General features: G+C 42.4%; 1 long non-coding RNA gene across 2 annotated transcripts in view; it reads right to left on the bottom strand.

The window, feature by feature from the left end:
- The window catches only part of LOC137326141 (uncharacterized), a 47,185-nt gene extending 27,321 nt beyond the window's left edge, over positions 1–19,864 (bottom strand). Inside the window, exon 1 of one of the 2 annotated variants that reach the window (XR_010964120.1) lies at positions 19,800–19,864. This is a non-coding gene — a long non-coding RNA (uncharacterized lncRNA). Of the gene's footprint in view, positions 1–15,334; positions 15,484–19,799 lie in introns of those variants that run through there. The other variant, XR_010964119.1, reaches the window with a different exon arrangement.
- Between the last annotated feature and the right edge of the window lie 948 nt (positions 19,865–20,812).

Raw genomic sequence — 20,812 nt, 5'->3', positions numbered from 1 at the left:
ACCCAGGGAGTTGTTAGAATGTGGAACTCGCTATCACAAGGAGTAGTTGGGGTGACTAGCATAGATGCATTTAAGGGGAAGTTAGATAAACACATGAGGGAGAAAGAAATAGAAAGATATGCTGATAGGGAGGGAGGAGGCTCGTGTGGAGCATAAACACAGGCATGAACCTATTAGGCATCTAACCCCGCAACTCAGCAGAAATCTTGGCCGTGAGTTCCAATCCCATCATGGCAGTTTGAGAATTTGAATTCAGTTGAAAAAAATTGGGAAATAAAAAGCTGGTATCAGTAAAAGTGACCGTGAAGCTGTCGGATCGTCATATAATCCCAACTGGTTCACTAATGTCCTTTAGGGAAGGAAACCTGCTGTCCTTACCTGGTCTGGCCTTTATGTGACTCCAGTCCTACACCAATATGGTTCACTCTTGTCTGCTCTCTGAAATGGCACAGCAAGCTATTCAGTCACCACCACCAGGGCAACTAGAGTTGGGCAATAAATGTCGGCCTTGCCTGAGACACCCACGTCGCAAGAATGAGTACAGACTGGTTTACAGCTATAATTCAATACAATTATTGTTAGGTCTTGTGTTATGAGTCAGCAGCTGCACTGTAAATTCTTAGGATCTTGTTGCTATAGTTAGTCATGGCTGAATCATCAGGATTGGAAAAGAATCATCACGATTCTCTCTCCTCCCCACCCCCACCCCCACCACTGAGATTTTCTTTTTACAAAACTTGAAGTCCAGGAAAAATCTTATTTGTGATCTTATTGTTTTATTTGCAGAAAACATATTGAAAGCACATATCCACTGATTCCTGTGGTTAGAACTTAACTTACACAGGAAACTGGAAAGAGGCTTTTAACCACACGGTGGAGAACAAATATCCAACTAAAACATGACATGGGTTGTAAAGCAACATTCTTCCAACTTGAGAGTGGAATGGAGGAAGAGTTAGAAAAGTTTCGTTTCTCCCAGAATAAAGATTTTCCTCTGCGTAACCAGTTACACGGGGTAAGTGTTTGGAAATAATGCCACTTTGTTACTGTATTTTTGTCATTGGTGCCTAATCCCATTGGGTGCTAACCCAGAACCAAAACTCTGGCACAACTGGGCAAATAGCAAGGCAGGAAAAAACATTCTGGCCTATCAGATCACACATTCACCTTAAACTCTCGTCCAGGTCAAACACAGGCCGTTTTCATTTCCCATCGCCGTGGCACCGAGCCTGCACCTCTCCACTCATTAATATTCAGATTATGAAAATAAATTAATGTAAATAGATCTTTCTGACCTGTTTCCAACTTCTCTAAATGGCCCTTGACTGTAAAGACACATAAACCCAAAATAAGACTTATTAAAGACAGTTTTTTATTACTTTTAACTGATAAACTGGCTTTTCATAAAGATTTTGTATAAAGGGATTACATTTGTATTTTGTGATCAGAAAGACTGAGTCACTGAAGCCTTGGGGATATCCCCTCTTCAAGGGGATATAGACAGGCTAAGTGATTGAGCAAGAACATGGCAGATGGAATATAAGGTGGAAAAATGTGAAGTTATCCACTTTGGTAGGAAAAACAGAAATGCTGAGTATTTTTTAAATGCTAAGATATTGGGAAATGTTGATGTTCAAAGGGACCTGGGTATCCTTGTACATGAGTCACTGAAAGCTAACATGCAGGTGCAGTAAGCAATTAGGAAGGCATAGGAACATAGGAACAGGAGTAGGCCATTCAGCCCCTCGAGCCTGCTCCACCATTTGATAAGATCATGGCTGATCTGTGATCTAACTCCATATACCTGCCTTTGGCCCATATCCCTTAATACCTTTGGTTGCCAAAAAGTTATCTATGTCACATTTAAAATTAGCAATTGAGCGAGCATCAATTGCCGTTTGCAGAAGAGAGTTCCAAACTTCTACCACCCTTTGTGTTTAGAAATGTTTTCTAATCTCACTCCTGAAAGGTCTGGCTCTAATTTTTAGACTGTGCCCCCTACTCCTAGAATCCCCAACCAGTGGAAATAGTTTCTCTCTATCCACCTTATCCGTTCCCCTTAATATCTTATAAACTTCGATCTGATCTTCTAAACTCTAGAGAATACATCCCCAATTTGTGTAATCTCTCCTCGTAACTTAACCCTTGAAGTCTAGTAAACCTACGCTGCACTCCCTCCAAGGCCAATATGTCCTTCTGAAGGTGCGGTGCCCAGAACTGCTCACAGTACTCCAGGTGCGGTCTAACCAGGGTTTTGTATAGCTGCAGCACAATTTCTGCCCCCTTGTACTCTAGACCTCTAGATATAAAGGCTAGCATTCCATTAGCCTTATTGATTATTTTCTGCACTTGTTCATGACACTCCAATGATCTATGTACCTGAACCCTTGAGTCCCTTTGGACATCCATTGTTTTTAACTTTTTACCATTTAGAAAGTACCCTGTTCTATCCTTTTTTTGTCCACAGTGGATGACCTCACATTTGCCTACATTGAATTCCATTTGCCGCAGTTTTGCCCATTCACCAAATCTATCAAATGGTATGTTCGCCTTTATTACAATAGGATTTGAGTACAGGAGTAAAGATGCCTTACTGCAATTACATGGGGCCTTGGTGAGACCGCACCTGGAATATTGTGTACAATTTTGGTCTTCATACCTAAGAAAAGATATACTTGCCATAGAAGGAGTACAACGAAGGTTCACCAGACTGATTCCTGGGATGGCGGGATTGTCATATGAGGGGTGATTGAGTAGACTAGGCCTGTATTCTCTAGAGTTTAGAAGAATGAGAGGTGATCTCATTGAAACATACAAAATTCTTACAGGGCTCGACAGGGTAGATACAAGGAGGATGTTTCCCCTGGTTGGGGAATCTAGAACCAGAGGTCACAGTCTCAGAATAAAGAGTAGGCCATTTAGGACTGAGATGAGGAGAAATTTCTTCACTCAAAAGGTGGTGAATCTTTGGGATTCTCTACTCCAGAGGGCTGTGGAGGCTCAGTCCTTGAGTACATTCAAAACAGAGATCGATAGATTTCTAGATATTAAAGGCATCAAGGGATATGGGGATGGTGCAGTAGAATGGCGTTGAGGTAGAAGATCAGCCATGATCTTGATGAATGGCGGAGCAGGCTCGAGGGGCCGGATGGCCTACTCCTGCTCCTATTTCTTATATTTTTATGTTGCTACCTTGTTATGGAAAGTTTCCAATGGATTTGATACATCAAAACTAAGAACAACTATTCATCTTAATCGCTATTCAAGAAGGGAGGGAGAGAAAAAACAGGGAATTACAGGCCAGTTAGCCTGACATCGGTTGTCGAGAAAATGCTGGAATCCATTATTAAGGAAGTGGTAACGGGGCACTTAGAAAATCATAATATGATTAGGCAGAGTCAACATGGTTTTATGAAAGGGAAATCGTATTTGACAAATTTATTAGAGTTTTTTGGGGATGTAACTAGCAGGGTAGATAAAGGGGAACCTGTGGATGTAGTATATTTGGATTTTCAAAAGGCATTTGATAAGGTGCTACATAAAAGGTTGTTACACAAGGTGAGGGCTCATCGGGTTGGGGGTGATACATTAGCATGGATAGAGGATTGGTTAAAGGACAGAAAACAGAGAGTAGGAATAAACGGGTCATTTTCAGGTTGGCAGGCTGTAACTAGTGGGGTACCACAAGGATCAGTGATTGGGCCTCAACTATTTAGAATCTGTATTAATGACTTAGATGAAGGGACCGAGTGTAATGTATCCAAATTTGCTGATGAAACAAAGCTAGGGGGAAATTAAGTTGTGAGGAGGACACAAAGGACTCGATTTTACAATGGTGGCGGGTTGGCAGCAGGGGAGTGAAGGTGCGCGTGGCAAACCCGCATGAACCAAACTTACCGTTTCTGACGCGATCGTATGTTGATTGATAGTGATTAACGTCCTCTCTGGGTTTCGCGCCCGGCAGCTAGTCTGATTGACAGGCTGGCTGCCATCAGGAGCTGGAACACGAGCGGGGTGGGGGGTGGTGAGAAAGAGAGAGAGCACAACTTCATCCGGCGCTGGAACGGAAGATCGGGGGGGGCAGGGGAAGATCGGGGAGGGGGAGAGGGGAAGATCGGGGGGCATCAGGGGTCATCGGAAGGGTGAAGAGGGGACATCGGGAGGGTGAAGAGGGGGACATCGGGAGGGTGAAGAGGGGGACACCGGGAGGGTGAAGAGGGGACATCGGGAGGGTGAAGAGGGGGACATCGGGAGGGTGAAGAGGGGGACATCGGGAGGGTGAAGAGGGGGACACCGGAAGGGTGAAGAGGGGGACACCGGAAGGGTGAAGAGGGGGACACCGGAAGGGTGAAGAGGGGGACACCGGAAGGGTGAAGAGGGGGACATCGGAAGGGTGAAGAGGGGGACATCGGAAGGGTGAAGAGGGGGACATCGGAAGGGTGAAGAGGGGGACATCGGAAGGGTGAAGAGGGGGACATCGGGAGGGTGAAGAGGGGGACATCGGGAGGGTGAAGAGGGGGACATCGGGAGGGTGAAGAGGGGGACACCGGAAGGGTGAAGAGGGGGACATCGGAAGGGTGAAGAGGGGGACATCGGAAGGGTGAAGAGGGGGACATCGGAAGGGTGAAGAGGGGGACATCGGAGTGGAAGACATATGTCATCTGAGCTGGTTTCAAAGGTAGGTGCCTTTAGCGTTTTCTTTTCCTTGTTTTTTATTTAATTTATTTAGTTTCTTTTTCCCTGATCCAGCCCTTCAGAAGCTGTGGGCAAGCTGCCCAAGTAAGTTAAAAATCTTTCTAAGTATTTAGTCTGTCATAGGTAAAGTGCCTCAAGTACCAGGTACATTTGGTTCTTTAAAGCCGGCGGGACTTCCGTTTTCGGGTCGCCCGCAAGCACACAGGTCTCTGGGAAAATCGGAAGTCGGCGGATTGGAGCCGGCTTCTGAACCCGAACGGGATTTGCGCGATTTTCGGAGCCCCCCCCACGCACCCGCATTTGCCTCCTAAAATCACCCCCAAAGAGTCTGCAAAGGGATATAGACAGATTAAGTGAGTGGGCAAGATGGTGGCAGATGGAGTATAATTTGGAGAAATGTAAGGTTATTCACTTTGGTAGGAAGAATAGAAAAACAGAATATTTTTCAAATGGTGAGAAACTATTAAGTGTTGGTGTTCAGAGAAACTTGGGTGTCCTCGTACAAGAAACACAAAAAGTTAGTATGCTGGTACAGAAAGCAATTAAGAAAGCAAATGGCATGTTGGTCTTTATTGCAAGGCAGTTGGAGTATAAGAGTAGGGAAGTCTTACTACAGTTGTACAGGGCTTTAATGAGACCTCACCTGGAGTACTGCGTACAGTTTTGATCTCCTTATCTAAGGAAGGATATACTTGCCTTAGAGGCAGTACAACGAAGGTTCACTAGATTAATTCCTGGGATGAGAGGGTTGTCCTATGAGGAGACGTTGACTAGAATGGGCCTATACTCTCTGGAGTTTAGAAGAATGAGAGGTGATCTCATTGAAATATATCAGATTCTGAGGGGGCTTGACAGGGTACAGGTTGAGAGCTTGTTTCCTCTGGCTGAAGTGTCTCGATCTAGAGGGCATAGTCGGAGAATAAGGGGTTGGCCATTCAAGGGAGGAATTTCTTCACTCAGAGGGTTGTGAATCTTTGGAATTCTCTACCCCAGAGGGCTATGGATGTTGAGTCATTGAGTATATTCAAGGCTGAGATCGATAGATTTTTGGACTTTGGGGGAATCAAGGGATATGGAGATCGGGCGGGAAAATGGAGTTGAGGTCGAAGATCAGTCATGATCTGATTGAATGGCGGAGCTGGCTCAAGGGGCCGTATGGCCTAATACTGCTCCTATTTCTTATGTTCTTATGTTAACAACCCAACAACTAAAGGCTATTTATGCTGGTGTACCACATATGTTCAACAACTAGCTCTGGAATGACCCAGCAAAACCACAGCTTATTTACGGAAATATTCTGAAGGCTTTCATTTGCAACCATTCATGGTCGATGGGGTGAAAACCTAGCCTGTCGCCTGATTTGTTGAATGAGTTTTAATCCATTTTCTAATGGTAAATAAGTAGAAAAATTCCAGAAGGAAGTCTGCAAGAGAAAGCCAACAATTTTCTGAACTGTCAGTATTGGACTGAACTTAGCAAAAATGGGAAATTCACACTACACTACAAGATATACGTAAGTAATGGATAAAGACATTAGGGCAGATTTTCCTCTTTGTTCCAGCTGGGCAACACTGAGTTCCCAGATACAGTGAAGAGGAAATGAGTGAGGCGATCTGTTGTGTCAGGTCTCTCTCCACAATGCTGCTCAGGATTTCCTGAGCTTTCCCAATCGAAGTAACTGAGCCTGTGTCTGCAGCGAGTGCAGGCCTAATGTGAGCTTTCTAATGACGTAGCAGCCAGAAGGCCCCCAGTACAAGCGACCAGGAAGCATTGTCTGTTTAGCTAAGCTCTTTCCCCTTCTTGCGAAGCATGTTGAATGAAACCATTTGAGCAGTAAGGGTGCTAACAGCTCTGGAATATCCTCAATCACTGCTATTGTCTGAAAATTAATGTGGCATGTGAGAATGCACAATTTTTGATAGCTGCTTTACTTGATATTTTAATGAATGGTCCTAATCAACATTTTGGATGGCGCGTGCATCTCTAGGAGTTAACCCTTTATGCGCTGTACATGCCTTTATATCAGTAACATAATATAATTTAAACTGAAGTCCCTTCCAGATCAAAGAGGTAAAGATCTTGAAATGTTACAGGGTCTACCACCTTGTTGTTGCTGTATTTCGGTGTGCTGGGAGACTGTCCAGTTTACACAAATAACTCCTGCATTAAACACTCTAATAAACAATATCCAGAAACTCTCCTCTGTCAGGAGATCAATAAATAGTATTTAGTGTCAGCCTTAGCTCTGTGGTAGCACACTTGCCTCTAAGTCAGAAGGTTATGGTTTGAAGCCGCACTCCAGGACTTTGAGTACATACGTGAGGCTGATAATTCAGTGCAGTACTGTCAGAGTTGCTGGCTTTTGGATGATGTGTTAAACTGAGGCACCATTTGGCTGTCTAGGTGGATGTCAAAGGTCCCATGGCAATATTTGAAGAAGAGCAGGGGAGTTCTCCCAGGGTGCTGGCCAACATTTATCTCTCAATCAAAACAGACCAGCTAGTCATTCATCTCTTTGCTGTTTGTGAGACAAAAAGCAAATTGGCTGCCACGTTTTCCTACATAACAACATTTACTACTCTTCAAAAGTAATTAATTGGTTGTAAAGTGCTTTGGGATGTCCTGAGGACATGAAAGATGTAATACAAATTCTTGTTTTCTTATTCACACCAAGATGACAATCACACACAGGTCATAACAGTGGTGTGGGACATGGAACTGCTACACTGGTGCAGCAGAGATTCCTCTGGGATTGGATTTAAAGGCACATTGTTCGAGCAAAGTAATGCAAACGCCTGGCACATGCCATACTTCACCTGGCCCATGGGAGTAATTTTCCAAGTACAAGCTGGAAGTCGGGACCCTCAACTGCCGCCAATGTATATATTGGAAAATTACCTCCCATGTGCCAGTCTCCAGCTGTAACTCTGGCAGGAGACTGGAAAATGCCCCAGGAAAAAGCATAAAACCGGTGTCATTTCCCTAGGGGTTAGGTCGGTCTCCCATCAAAGATATGGCAGGGACAATGACATTTCACGGCAGTGGTCTTTAGAAAGTTTACTCTTTGATAACACAGCAAGTTTTAAGGTGATTGGCAAAAGAACCAAAAGTGACAGGAGGAAAAACTTTTTTACGCAGCGAGTGGTTAGGATCTAGAATGCACTGCCAGGGTGGGGGGTGGGGGGTGGAGGCAGAATAAATCGTGGCTTTCAAAAGGGAACTGGATAAGTACTTGAAAGGAAAAAATTTGCAGGGCTACGGGGATTGATCAGGGGAGTGAAACTAGCTGGATTTCTTTTGCATAGAGCCGGCACGGACTCGATGGGCTGAATGGCCTCCTTCCATGCTGTAACCTTTCTATGATTCTAAGTTAACAAAACCTTTCATTCTAATTCCACATAGTACGGTTATTTAGCATTTCATACTACATGTCTTATGTGTCTATTTTAGCATGTAGTTACTTACATCTGTTGTAACAAGAATTCTGTCTAAACATGTTGGACAGCAAGAAAATCTGCAAGCTACACCACAACCAGATAACTTTCATTGAACAGCAAACAGTATGAATCTAATTGCAATAGTCCTTTTAGATCAACCATGATTAATTAATGCTGAACAAAAAGCTTGCAATTAATTCTTAATTTCATCAAATGAACACAAAATTGCACAGAAATATGGCAAATCTGGAGCATAACTCGCCAGTAACATGAGTGAGAAAGATCTGCATGTCCATTGTGAAGACTTAACCAATGAGTGAAAGGAAATCAAGAACACTGAAAGTCATTATGACTTGTAGGATGTAGCAGATAATGGGATGATATGCTACTTATAACACAAAGAAACTGCTAGAAACTGATGAATACCATATATGAGTGAGTATAGGAATCTTTCTCACATGCAGCTAGCACTGTGGTGTCCCTGATCACATTGAATATAATGTTTGTAACTGGCCACTTCCACTTGTTGAGAGTCGGTTTTCATTTTGTTGGCCTAATTTAGTCTTTGAAGAAGTTTTTGCTCATGGTACCCAATCAATTTCCACTTTAGTACGGGAACACAGTGCAGCTGGCGGATGAAATTATATGTTGTGTCGAGTGTTTACCAAGGATTTCAACAAAGAATTATGATGCCTGCATTTTTGAAGTGACGTGGTTAGCCAGATATTATGCTTTGAAATAAAATATTTTTTAGTGTATATTTATAGGCCTTAATCTCTGGTGCTGAAATCTGAAATCAATTAATTAATTACACTTCACTCAGTGTTGTATGTGTTCCCGTTGTGATTTATTTCACTGGCAGAATGATTAATTATTCAATATTAGCCGAAGCATCGAATATAAGAGCAGGGAGATTATGCTAGAAACTGTATAAAACACAAGTTAGGCCACAGCTAGATTATTGCGCACAGTTCTCACAAACGTGACTCCAGGATGGTATGTTGCCTCCCTGGTGCTAGGGTCAAGGATGTCACGGAGCGGCTGCAGGACATTCTGGAGGGGGAGGGTGAACAGCCAGTAGTCGTGGTCCATATTGGTACCAACGACATAGGTAAAAAAAGGGATGAGGTCCTGCAAGGTGAATTTAAGGATTTAGGAGATAAATTAAAAAGCAGGACTTCAAAGGTAGTGATCTCAGGATTACTACCAGTGCCACGTGCTAGTGAGTATAGGAACAGGAGAATAGACAGGATGAATGCGTGGCTGCAGGGATGGTGTAGGAGGGAGGGATTTAGATTCCTGGGACATTGGGACCGGTTCTGGGGAAGGTGGGACCTGTACAAGCGGGACAGGTTACACCCGAGTAAGACCGGGACCAATGTCCTCGCGGGGGTGTTTGCTAGTGCTGTTGGGGAAGGTTTAAACGAGAGTTGCAGGGGGATGGGAACCTGAGCGGGGAGTCAGAGGGAGTAAAGTTGAGAGCAGCAAGAGAGGAGAAGACCCAGGGGGAATTTACAATACAAATAGTACAAACAGTTGTTCAAGAACAAGTGAAAAGGAAAAGCGTAGAGCAGCAGAAAGAAAGTGTACTTTAGACACTACAGATAAAGTTAAAACTAGAAGGCGTAAGGCGATTAACCGAGCATCAAAGCTGAAGGTCAGGCTAGGGTGTGTGGCTCAACTAAGAGTTCTATATACAAATGCACGGAGTATAAGGAATAAATTAAATGAACTACAGGTTCAAATTCAAATTGGAGGGTATGACATGACAGCTATTACTGAGACATGGCTGCAGGATGGTCAGGATTGTGAACTAAATATACCGGGTTATAAGGTCTACAGGAGAGATGGAAGAGGGGGAGGAGTAGCCTTAATGATTAGAGATGAAATCACTTCAATGATAAAGGAGGATATAACGAGAGGTAAGCAGCCAACAGAGACCTTATGGGTTGAAATGAGAAATAGGAAAGGATCTAAGACTATAGTGGGAATTGTGTATAGGACCCCTGGCAGCAGCTCTGAAGTGCTAGATTGTATAAATGCAGAGATTAGACAAGCGTGTAAGAAAGTCATAGTGCTCTTAATGGGGGACTTTAACCTTCACATAGATTTGGAAAAGCAGACTAGCAACTGTCAGAAAGGTAGCAAATTTCTTGAGCGTGTCCGGGATAGTTTTCTACAGCAGTATGTCCTGGTGGCAACAAGGGGGCAAGCCATACTAGATTTAGTAATGAGTAATGAACCAGATTTAGTTAACGGCTTAACTGTACACGAACATCTATCCAACAGCGATCATAACATGATCGAGTTCAATGTAGTGTTTGAAAGGGAAAAAAGTGAATCAGCTGCCAAGATTCTAGACTTGGGCAAGGCCGACTTCAATGGGATGAGACAGAGACTGTCCACAGTAAACTGGGCAAATCTGTTAATGGGTAAAATGATTGATGATCAGTGGGAAATGTTTAAAGAAACATTTAACGTGATACAGAATCGGTTTATACCCCTGAGGGGCAAGAACTCTACTTGCCAAAAAAACAGCCTTGGACAACTAAAGAGATAAGGGACAGTATAAAACATAAGGAAAGGGCATACAAAAAAGGCAAAAAATGGTACAGATCCTGGCGAATGGGAAAGATACAAAGATCAACAAAGGGTCACAAAACAGATAGTAAGAGCTACAAAAAGAGAGTATGAAAAGAAACTTGCAAGGGATATCAAAACCAATACGAAGAACTTTTATAGTTACATTAAGAAAAAGAGGGTGGTCAGGAGCAGTGTTGGCCCCTTAAAAACTGAAAGTGGGGATATTGTCATTGACAATGGGGAAATGGCGGACATGTTGAACGATTACTTTGCGTCAGTATTTACAGTAGAAAAAGAGGATAGCATGCCGGAAAACCCAAGAAAACTAATATTGAAATCGGGGACAGGGACTCGATAAAATTAAAATAAGTGAAGCAACAGAAATGAAGAAAATAATAGCACTAAAGAGTGACAAATCCCCAGGACCAGATGGTTTCCATCCCAGGGTTTTAAAGGAAGTAGGTGAGCACATTGCGGATGCCCTAACTATAATCTTTCAAAGTTCTCTAGATTCAGGAACTGTCCCTCTAGATTGGAAAATTGCACATGTCACTCCGCTTTTTAAGAAAGGAGAGAGAGGGAAACCGGGGAATTATAGACCAGTTAGCCTAACATCTGTTGTGGGGAAAATGCTGGAGTCTATAATTAAGGATAGGGGGACTGAACACCTCGAGAATTTTCAGTTAATCAGAGAGAGCCAGCATGGATTTGTGAAAGGTAGGTCATGCCTGACAAACCTGATTGAATTTTTTGAAGAGGTGACTAAAGTAGTGGACAGGGGAATGTCAATGGATGTTATTTATATGGACTTCCAGAAGCCATTTGATAAGGTCCCACATAAGAGACCCATGGAATCGAGGGAAAAGTACGGACTTGGTTAGGAAGTTGGCTGAGCGAAAGGCGACAGAGAGTAGGGATAAAGGGTAGCTACTCACATTGGCAGGATGTGACTACTAGAGTCCCGCAGGGGCCTCAATTATTCACAATATTTATTAACGACTTAGATGAAGGCACAGAAAGTCTCATATCTAAGTTTGCTGATGACACAAAGATTGGTGGCATTGTAAGCAGTGTAGATGAAAACATAAAATTACAAAGCGATATTGATAGATTATGTGAATGGGCAAAACTGTGGCAAATGGAATTCAATGTAGACAAATGAGGTCATCAACTTTGGATGAAAAAAGGATCGAATAGGGTACTTTCTAAATGATAAAAAGTTAAAAACAGTGGATGTCCAAAGGGACTTAGGGGTTCAGGTACATAAATCATTGAAGTGTCATGAACAGGTGCAGAAAATAATCAAGAAGGCAAATGGAATGCTGGCCTTTATATCTAGAGGACGAGAGTACAAGGGGGCAGAAGTTATGCTGCAGCTATACAAAACCCTGGTTAGACCGCACCTGGAGTACTGTGAGCAGTTCTGGGCACCGCACCTTCGGAAGGACATATTGGCCTTGGAGGGAGTGCAGCGTAGGTTTACTAGAATGATACCCGGACTTCAAGGATTAAGTTACGAGGAGAGATTACACAAATTGGGATTGTATTCTCTGGAGTTTAGAAGGTTAAGGGGTGATCTGATCGAAGTTTATAAGATATTAAGGGGAACGGATAGGGTGGATAGAGAGAAACTATTTCTGCTGGTTGGGGATTCTAGGAGTAGGGGGCACAGTCTAAAAATTAGAGCCAGACCTTTCAGGAGCGAGATTAGAAAACATTTCTACACACAAAGGGTGGTAGAAGTTCGGAACTCTCTTCTGCAAACGGCTATCGATACTAGCTCAATTGCTAAATTTAAATGTGAGATTGGTAGCTTTTTGGCAATCAAAGGTATTAAGGGATATGGGCCAAAGGCAGGTATATGGAGTTAGATCACAGATCAGCCATGATCTTATCAAATGGCGGAGCAGGCACGAGGGGCTGAATGGCCTACTCCTGTTCCTATGTTCCTATGTTCTGGTCACCACATTACAGGAAAGATGTGATTGCATTAGAGAGGGTACAGAGGCGATTTATGAGGATGTTGCCAGGATTGGAGAATTGTAGCTATGAGGAAAGATTGGATAGGCTGGGGTTCTTTTCTTTGGAACAGAGGAGGCTGAGGATTGATTTAATTGAGTTGTATAAAATTATAAGTGGCCTAGATAAAGTGGATAGGAAGGACCTATTTTCCTTAGCAGAGAGGTTAGTTAATTTAAAGTAATTGGTGGAAGGATTAGAGGGGAGCTGAGGAGAAATGTTTTCACCCAGAGGGTGGTGGGAGTCTGGAACTCACTGCCTGAAAGGGTGGTAGAGGCAGAAACCCTCATCGCATTTAAAAAGTACTTGGATATACACTTGAAGTGCCGTAACCTACAAGGCTACGGACCAAGAGCTGGAAAGTGGGATTAGGCTGGATAGCTCTTTTTCAGTCGGCACAGATATGATGGGCCAAATGGCCTTCTTCTGTGCTGTAAATTTCTATGATTCTATGATTAATATAAGATGGCCTGGTTCATGTGAGGCAGGCCAAAAGCAATTGAATTCAGATCTCCTATAAAGTTTCAATATGAATGTTGAATTCTAGTCTAATTTTCTGATGTGTATGTGTTGGAAAAGGTTGGGGGAGGGGGGATTGATGTTATATTCTTTGTCTAATATCAATTATCTTTTGGGATTTCAGATACAATATTTCTTACATACTAAATGAGATTTAACATTCATCAATCTTACAGTCGTATTGTTAAATTTGAATTGCTTGTTTTATTTACTTAAAGTTCAGTCTGTGTCTTTTGATCAAACGATCAAATTAATTTATTTCTCTGTTGTAATTAACAGTAATGTATTTTTAATATGGGAAAAAACAATTTGTTCAATAAGGAATGTTCATGCAGAGCTATCATTTTAAAAATCATGTAACTCCTAGAAAATTTAGCAGGTTACTTTTAGTGAGTACTTTTACAAATTTCAGCTTTCCCTCCAAAGTGTTTGAAAAATATTCTACTCTGGCTTAAACAAAGTCTCACTAACGAAATTCTGATCTGTATAAATAAACAAGATCTTGAGTTGCATCCTCTTAAAAATAGTTTCAATGACTGGTAAAACAGTACAGTTTTAATTAATGGTAGTCACAGCACAATTTTAAGGGCAAAACCAAAACAAAAACTATTACTGTGATGAGATTGTTAGATTCTGATAACCACGTAACTTTACAGTTCAATTTTATGTGTGTGACCTTTCAGTAACTGTACATGACCTCATCTAATTACAGTAAATGCAAATACATGGTTTTTCTAGTTTCAAGAATATACTTGTTTGCAAATTGCTTAGAATTACATTTTGTATCAATTGATTTTTGTTGATGAACTTCAAGAAACTGCTGCCACTAAGCTGCAAACAAATCCAAACTGACAGCTATGATTTTTAATCTCAAATGTTCTTCCCCTCTTCTAAAGGGCTTACTGCTAGAGGCATATGACTGCCTTCTGCAGCTACTCTGCACTCTCGGTGCTAAGATATCTGGGTTACCATGTAATTTTCCACCTTCTGTTTGGGGGGGTGAGGAGGGTGGGGAGGGGAGAGCAATTCTTCTTAGTTGGGAACAGTTCTCTTGGAATATTCATGAGGGAAAGAGGCAAGGAGGAATGGGAGTTTGGGGGTGGGGGGCTAAAGCAAGCAAATTACACCAGCAGAGAGGGGGGAGCTCCCTTTCCGTCCACTCTTCATCTCAACGGGAGGGGCTGGGTTGGATTTCAGGGAGTTCAGGTCACTGGTGCTCAGTAGAAATGGGAGAATTGGAGCTGACAATGCTCCTCAACAAGGGGGAAATGGAGCTGGACATTGGTGGGCAGGTGTTGGAGACGGCATTGCTGCTCATGGGTGGGGGGAGGCTTGAGGCCAGTGGGAAGGGAGGCTTCTGGAAAGCATAGGATACCCCAACATTACAACAGCAAGGGCCTGTTAATGTTAGGGCCCACAGATTGAAAGGTCATCCTTAAAAATCAGATTACTGATCTAGAAGTTGGGGGAGGAATGTTATGCAAAATTCTAAATTTAGATTTATTTCAATGGCCCAGAAATTGTTTAAAAAACAATGGTAAGCTCAACAGCACTCTCCGTTGTTAGTGCCGAAATCGAAGAGCAAGTTCCGGCGTTCGCACAAGCACAGTGAAACGTGGAAATATGGAACTTGCTCTTCCTGGTTCACTGGCGATATGACAGCTTCGAGTTAAAGGGATATTGTCACCTGGAAATCAATGGAAACAATGGACCAGCGCCAACTTGCTCTTCTGCCCAGCTGGAAAGTAACTAATATCGCCACAAGACAGGTACGCTTAAAAATACCAGGTCTAAGCTAAGTTTTAATAGCCCAGTAAGTCTTAATGACTACCAAACAACTAAAAATTAACTTTTGAAAATGTGGAGTCTCATTACTTCTTAGAAGGGAAGAGTAAAAAAAAGTTTTAATTTTTTTTAAAATTTTTAAACTTTCTTAAAATTTAGTTTTGTTTTAATGACCAAAAATTATTAAAATAAGAAGTAAGTACTCTTACCTTCTGTATCTTTTATTTCATTCAATTATTTCTTACCCTCTCTTTTTTCGCTGTTTATAACTGTTTTTACAAATGATTTTAGCGTACCTTTCACTTCCTGATTTTTATGTTCCAGCTTGCAGTGACTCTTCGCAGCTTGTCAAAAATGCTGTAATCTGATTGGTCGAGGGGAGAGAGTGCTCCTCGCACTTTTCCCAATGTCCTAGCTTCACTGGAGCAAACGCTGGGCTCTTCTCCGCTTCCTATTGGAGAAAGCGCACCCAGTGAGTTAGTGGGTTAGTATTAATCTATGGAGCAGTGAGCACTGTTGGTTCACCACTCCGAGCAATTTCTGGGCCATTATTACCTTCATTGTTTTATTTTGAGTTCGGCTGGATTTCAGCTGTAACTTTGGCAGAAACCCTAAGGAAATTCACCCCCACAAGTTCCGAGACATACAGCTGCAGGGAAGATACTGCTGGAGAGGGATCCAGTGGCCACAGTGTGCTACTGCATGTAGACTCAGAACAGCCAGTATACAAATATCAACTCTTTGTTTATCACCTAACGTTATGTGACATTTTTAACATTGATACGACCTATCACAGCACCACCTGCAGACATATCTGGCACTGCTGACATTGTTGACATTTTGAAATAGGGATGTTCTATTGACAGAGCCTAATTTTCTGAAATGGAATGTTGTGGCACACTCAGCATTTTTCAGGTATAACGAGTCAATCTCCTGTGGCATTACACTGAGGAGTCGTCAACAAGTGCAGTATTCAGGACCAGCATGGTTAGAGGGCAGGGGAATAACTGAGCCCAGATTGAGGAACGGTAGGCAGAAGTGGTGGAGGCAAATGGAAGAGGGAGGAGGGAGGGAGGAGCGGTAGAGAGGAAGTGAGGAGAGAGGGGTGAAGGTAGATGAGGGAGGAGGAGAGAGGGGAAGAGGTGGCGAGAGGCAGGAAGGGGAGAGGAGAAGGATGAGGATGGGGAAGTTGGACAAAGAGAAGAGACAAAGAGAGGGGAGAGAAAGGGGTAGGAGAAGAGGCAGGTGGGAGGAGGAGCAGATAGGGAGAGTGAGGGAAAAGAGAATTGAAGAGGGAGATGGGGAAGGAAGAGGAGAAGAATGGATGAAGGTGAATGCGGAGTGGAGATGGAGAGGCAAGAAAGCGAAAGAGGGAGGGTGTCACCATTTCTTTGCCAGCCCCAATTTCGCTGTTACTTGGTGGGTAAATTCACAAATGTTTCCTCTAGCTCCAATTTGGTTCTCTGGGATGGCAGTCCTTTTGCTCTCCCAAGGAGGGCTGTCATTCCATCCAGGACCCTGCTTTTTGCTCTGAGTTAGGGAGGTGGTTGAATTTACCATCCCTTTCTTCCCTGGCCCAATATTTGCTCTCATTGTGGTTTGACAGGATTGAGAATTCACCATCCTTTTATACCCAGTCCCAATTTTGAGTGGCTGCGAGTTCAACGTCTTTTCCTACTCTGACCAAATTTAGCTCTAAGTTCGGGGGAGGAGCTTAACTTTCTCTACTGTCACTGCTTTTCTGTTTCATGGTGGGAAATTGCAGTAATGGTAAATTTACAGCAGTTTCACATCAGATTGGAAGTGTCAAAAGGTAGCAAGTTGCAGCTGATTGGCTTGAAATGTGATGGGGGGAATTGGCCTATTACACATCATGGCCAGTTGCTCCAGTCAGCAGGGACGGGAGGGCTGGAAGTTAAACGGAAAATGCAGTGTGCAGGTGGGTAAAGGTTGGAGACATTCCACACTCACAAGCACCATGTGGAGCAACTTAGATCATGCAGCATGGGTTAAGTCAGGAGGACATGATTTCTTCGGGGAGGAGTGTGTAGGGAACCCTTGGTATCAATTGTACCAGAAGGCTCAGGGCTGGATTACAGTCCAAAAGCGGAGTATTACCTTTCTTTCAGGTCACATGAGGCTTCCATAGGCTGCATTCCATCTACCTTCACTACATAAAGATTTATTCTACACTATCACCCCATGAATTACTCATGCAGCTGTATGGTTAGACATGTGCTGACTTTAAGGGCAAAAATACTATTCAAGTAGTGGATTTGGAGCTAATGTTATGTGACAGATCTTTTAACATTATAAATGCCAAACACAGTGCCACCTACAGACATAAAAGGTACTGCAGATAAATATTGACACTTTAAAATGGGTTTTCTAACTGACAAAGCCTGACTTTGGAGTTTTCAATGTACTTTGAGACAGAAGATTGCAACCCACTCAGCATTTTAATATATAACAGATACAGTACTAATTGTTTTGTATGGCTGTTTTTATATTAAGAAACAGGGGGAAGGAGTTGTAGAAATAAATTCCAAACATGAATGTTGGAAGAGAATATGACAATAAATTTAGCAGATTAAGGACCTGTCACATGCCTGAAAATCCTGTACCCTACAGATTTTGTTATGACTTGAATATGTATCTTCAAAACTTCTATTGCAGTTTTCAAGTAAGCATATTAAGATTATAAAGAGGTTTCAATGTAAAATATTAATGTATTGAAAGGGTTTGAGGGCAGTTATGGCTGATGCATTCCAGGCTGATGCATTACGAACATGCAAACTATGGTGGACAGGAAAAGACCACTGGGCCATCCAGCCTGTCCCACACAACTACATTGCTTTGTGCATCACAATATATGGACTCCCACCCCACTTGAAAGCCATGTGATCTCCTGGGAGAGGTGAAAAACCAGATAAAAACCCAGGCCAATTAGGGGGAAAAAAATCTGAAATATTCCTCTCCAAACTCCTTGGGCGATCGAATTTAGTCCAGGAGACAGATCAGCCATGATCTCACTGAATGGCGGAACTGGCTCGAGGGGCTAAATGGCCTACTCCTGTTCCTATGTTCCCATCATAAAGTTTCAATATTCTACAGGGAGTGGGCTGGCTCGCTGACAGACAACAGCAAGGGCACTGGTGGAGTGGCAGGGATGCTGTCATCCTGAGAGAGGACAGCAGGTTCATGTTCCATGGAGCCACTGCTACTTGCTGCCTCCTGTTATGCGTCACCTTCTCCTTCAAAAAAGCTGGAAGTGTGTTGGTGAGTTTCCTGCAAGATGTTTGGGTGATGTGGCTATCATGGTCGAATAGCTGCCAGCGTGTGTGACCTGTGAGTTGTCGATGTGCAGCTTGCAAGCGTGGTAATGTGTGAGGGTGAGATGAAGCATCTGATTGGAAGAGTTGAGTACCGATTAAAAGAGTGTGTTGGTAGTTGGGTGATGGGTGTAGTGCGTGGAGCAGCGAATTCAACTAGAGGCGCAGTTAATACGATATGCCACTTGACAGTTGAACTCACTCACCTTGACCACTCATGTCAAATCATTGCACTTCTTCCTGCGCTGCATCCATGTTCATTGTACTAAGCTCCTGGCATTGACCTCATCCCCTATTGCCTCCGACTGCCTCGGGAGCACATGTCTAGAGGGCCTCTTGCCTCCCTGCGGACATCGGATGTCGCTCCTTCTGTCCACCTCTTGCACCAAGGCCTCTAGTGCATCATAAGAGAACCTTGGTGCATGCACTCTCTCAGACCTTGTACAAATTCAGATCGGCAGATTGGTGGGGTCTGGCATGCAGATTGGAGGATGTGGGATGTAGTTTTGAGTAACCTTTATTCAATATTTTAAAATACAACAACAATTTTGAAACATAAGTACAAGACCTGCATCTGTGCTTTACATGTGCGATTTCTAATTTCCCTTCAAACTCCGTTCAGACCGGTATCTTATATTTTGAAAATATAACAGTCCCGCAAACTTTGAGCAGCCAAGTTGTTGCTCATTAAAAATTCCAGAGTTCCCATCATCAACGTGCTTCACTATATTGCAGCACAGATTCACTTTACAATGGACTTCCACCACTTCCTGCAGTCACAGTGCACCTTCCCTTTAAGAGGTGCAGGCTCTCTTTTCGTGCTGCTAGCCACTCCCGATATCAGGGCCCCCTGCTGGTGCATGTTACGTGCTGCCTGCATCACAACGACCGGGCGCAGGCTAATCGCGCACCCAGTGCCCGTTTTAAATTGGTTAACCCCCACTGTGTCTAAAAAAAGATAACTTTACAAAGAAGTAAAAGTCTGTTTAGCCTACATATGATGGAACAAGCTCAGAAATCATGATGGCAGGAATTTAGCTGTGACTGATGGGGTTACAAGGTTGAATTTTTTAGCATGTAATGTGATTATCAGGCCAGGCTATGGAAGAATCCGATTATATTGGTACTTGATAGATACTAACAATACTGTGTAGATCTGTTTTTGATTATTTTATACATAGAGCCTGAACAAGGACAGAAGGTACATTTAAAACTAGGCCCCAAAGACAAGAGAATAGCTTTTGTACACACTATCCCCTCCAGGGACCCCCCTCTTTTGGCTAGTTTCATCTCACATGTCATATCGCTCTTGGTCATATGAAAATTGAATTAACTAATTTTCTCATATTATTTGTTATTCATAACAGAGCTGTACTACCATCAGCAATTACTAAAGATTAGACCAGTGAATGATGAATATTTTACTTACTGACTTATTTGTCTTCCTGTGTGTCATTCAGTGTTGTAATATGTCTGTCTAAGACTCAGTAATCTGTAGACTGAGTGATTCGGCACTAGTACACGTTAATGTAAGTGCATGAATCACATGCCTGTTGACTTGTAAACATAGTGTTACCGCACAGTTTCACAGTACTGATTATAGATTAGTTAAGAGTCATGGAAAATTTTCTTTCTGCTTGAAATACATTCGATGAAAACTGCAGTGTGAAATAAAAAAAGCCCTTGATAACCATTCACTGAATTTACCTCTGAACTACATTATTCGAAAAAGGAAACCTTAAAGAAGTGTCAATTTTGTTTCAATGTCATCAGGCCAGTTAGTTTAATAGTAGCATGTTTTCATTTTAATGTGCCTTCGGCTGAATCTCTTTTTCAATATATCTTCTGCAGATTAGAAATTGTTTAAGAACTTTAAAGTATTGCAAGTTAGTTTGGATTTTTTTTAATATTACACTGAATGAAACAGTGCTTGTTCTGCATCAGTTTTCTTGTAAGACACAATACTAAGATTAATCTTAATACATTAAAACTGTAAATTGTAATTAGTTCCATTATTTTCCCACAATAAAAATGCTGAGATAGAAAATTTAATTTAATCTAATTTATACATGTGCAAGAGCTCAGTCACTGGCCCTAATAGGCCAAAATATAAATAGGATATCTAAATCTCAGGGTTGTAGTGGAAATGCAACAAGCTTTTTCACTTTAATGCAGATGAATTTCAGCCTTGTTTATACCTTATAAAGTAAATTACCATCTCAGTGTAACAGCCTCAGTAAAACCAAGTATGCAAAATGTTAAAATTCTGAGGTAATATTCTGATCTCTATTGTTGATCAGCAAAGTTCTCACCATCAGCACGTACTGGAAAAATAACCATCTCTGAATCAACATGTACATTTTAATGATAGAACAAGATTACATTCTTTTCTCCAGATGAACTATTTTGCATAAAACATCACAAAGAGATGCAAACCATGAC

This window comes from Heptranchias perlo, chromosome 10 (assembly GCF_035084215.1).
Source record: "Heptranchias perlo isolate sHepPer1 chromosome 10, sHepPer1.hap1, whole genome shotgun sequence".
Classification (NCBI taxonomy): Eukaryota; Metazoa; Chordata; class Chondrichthyes; order Hexanchiformes; family Hexanchidae; genus Heptranchias; species Heptranchias perlo.
This window is presented reverse-complemented; position numbering and strand designations above follow the sequence as displayed.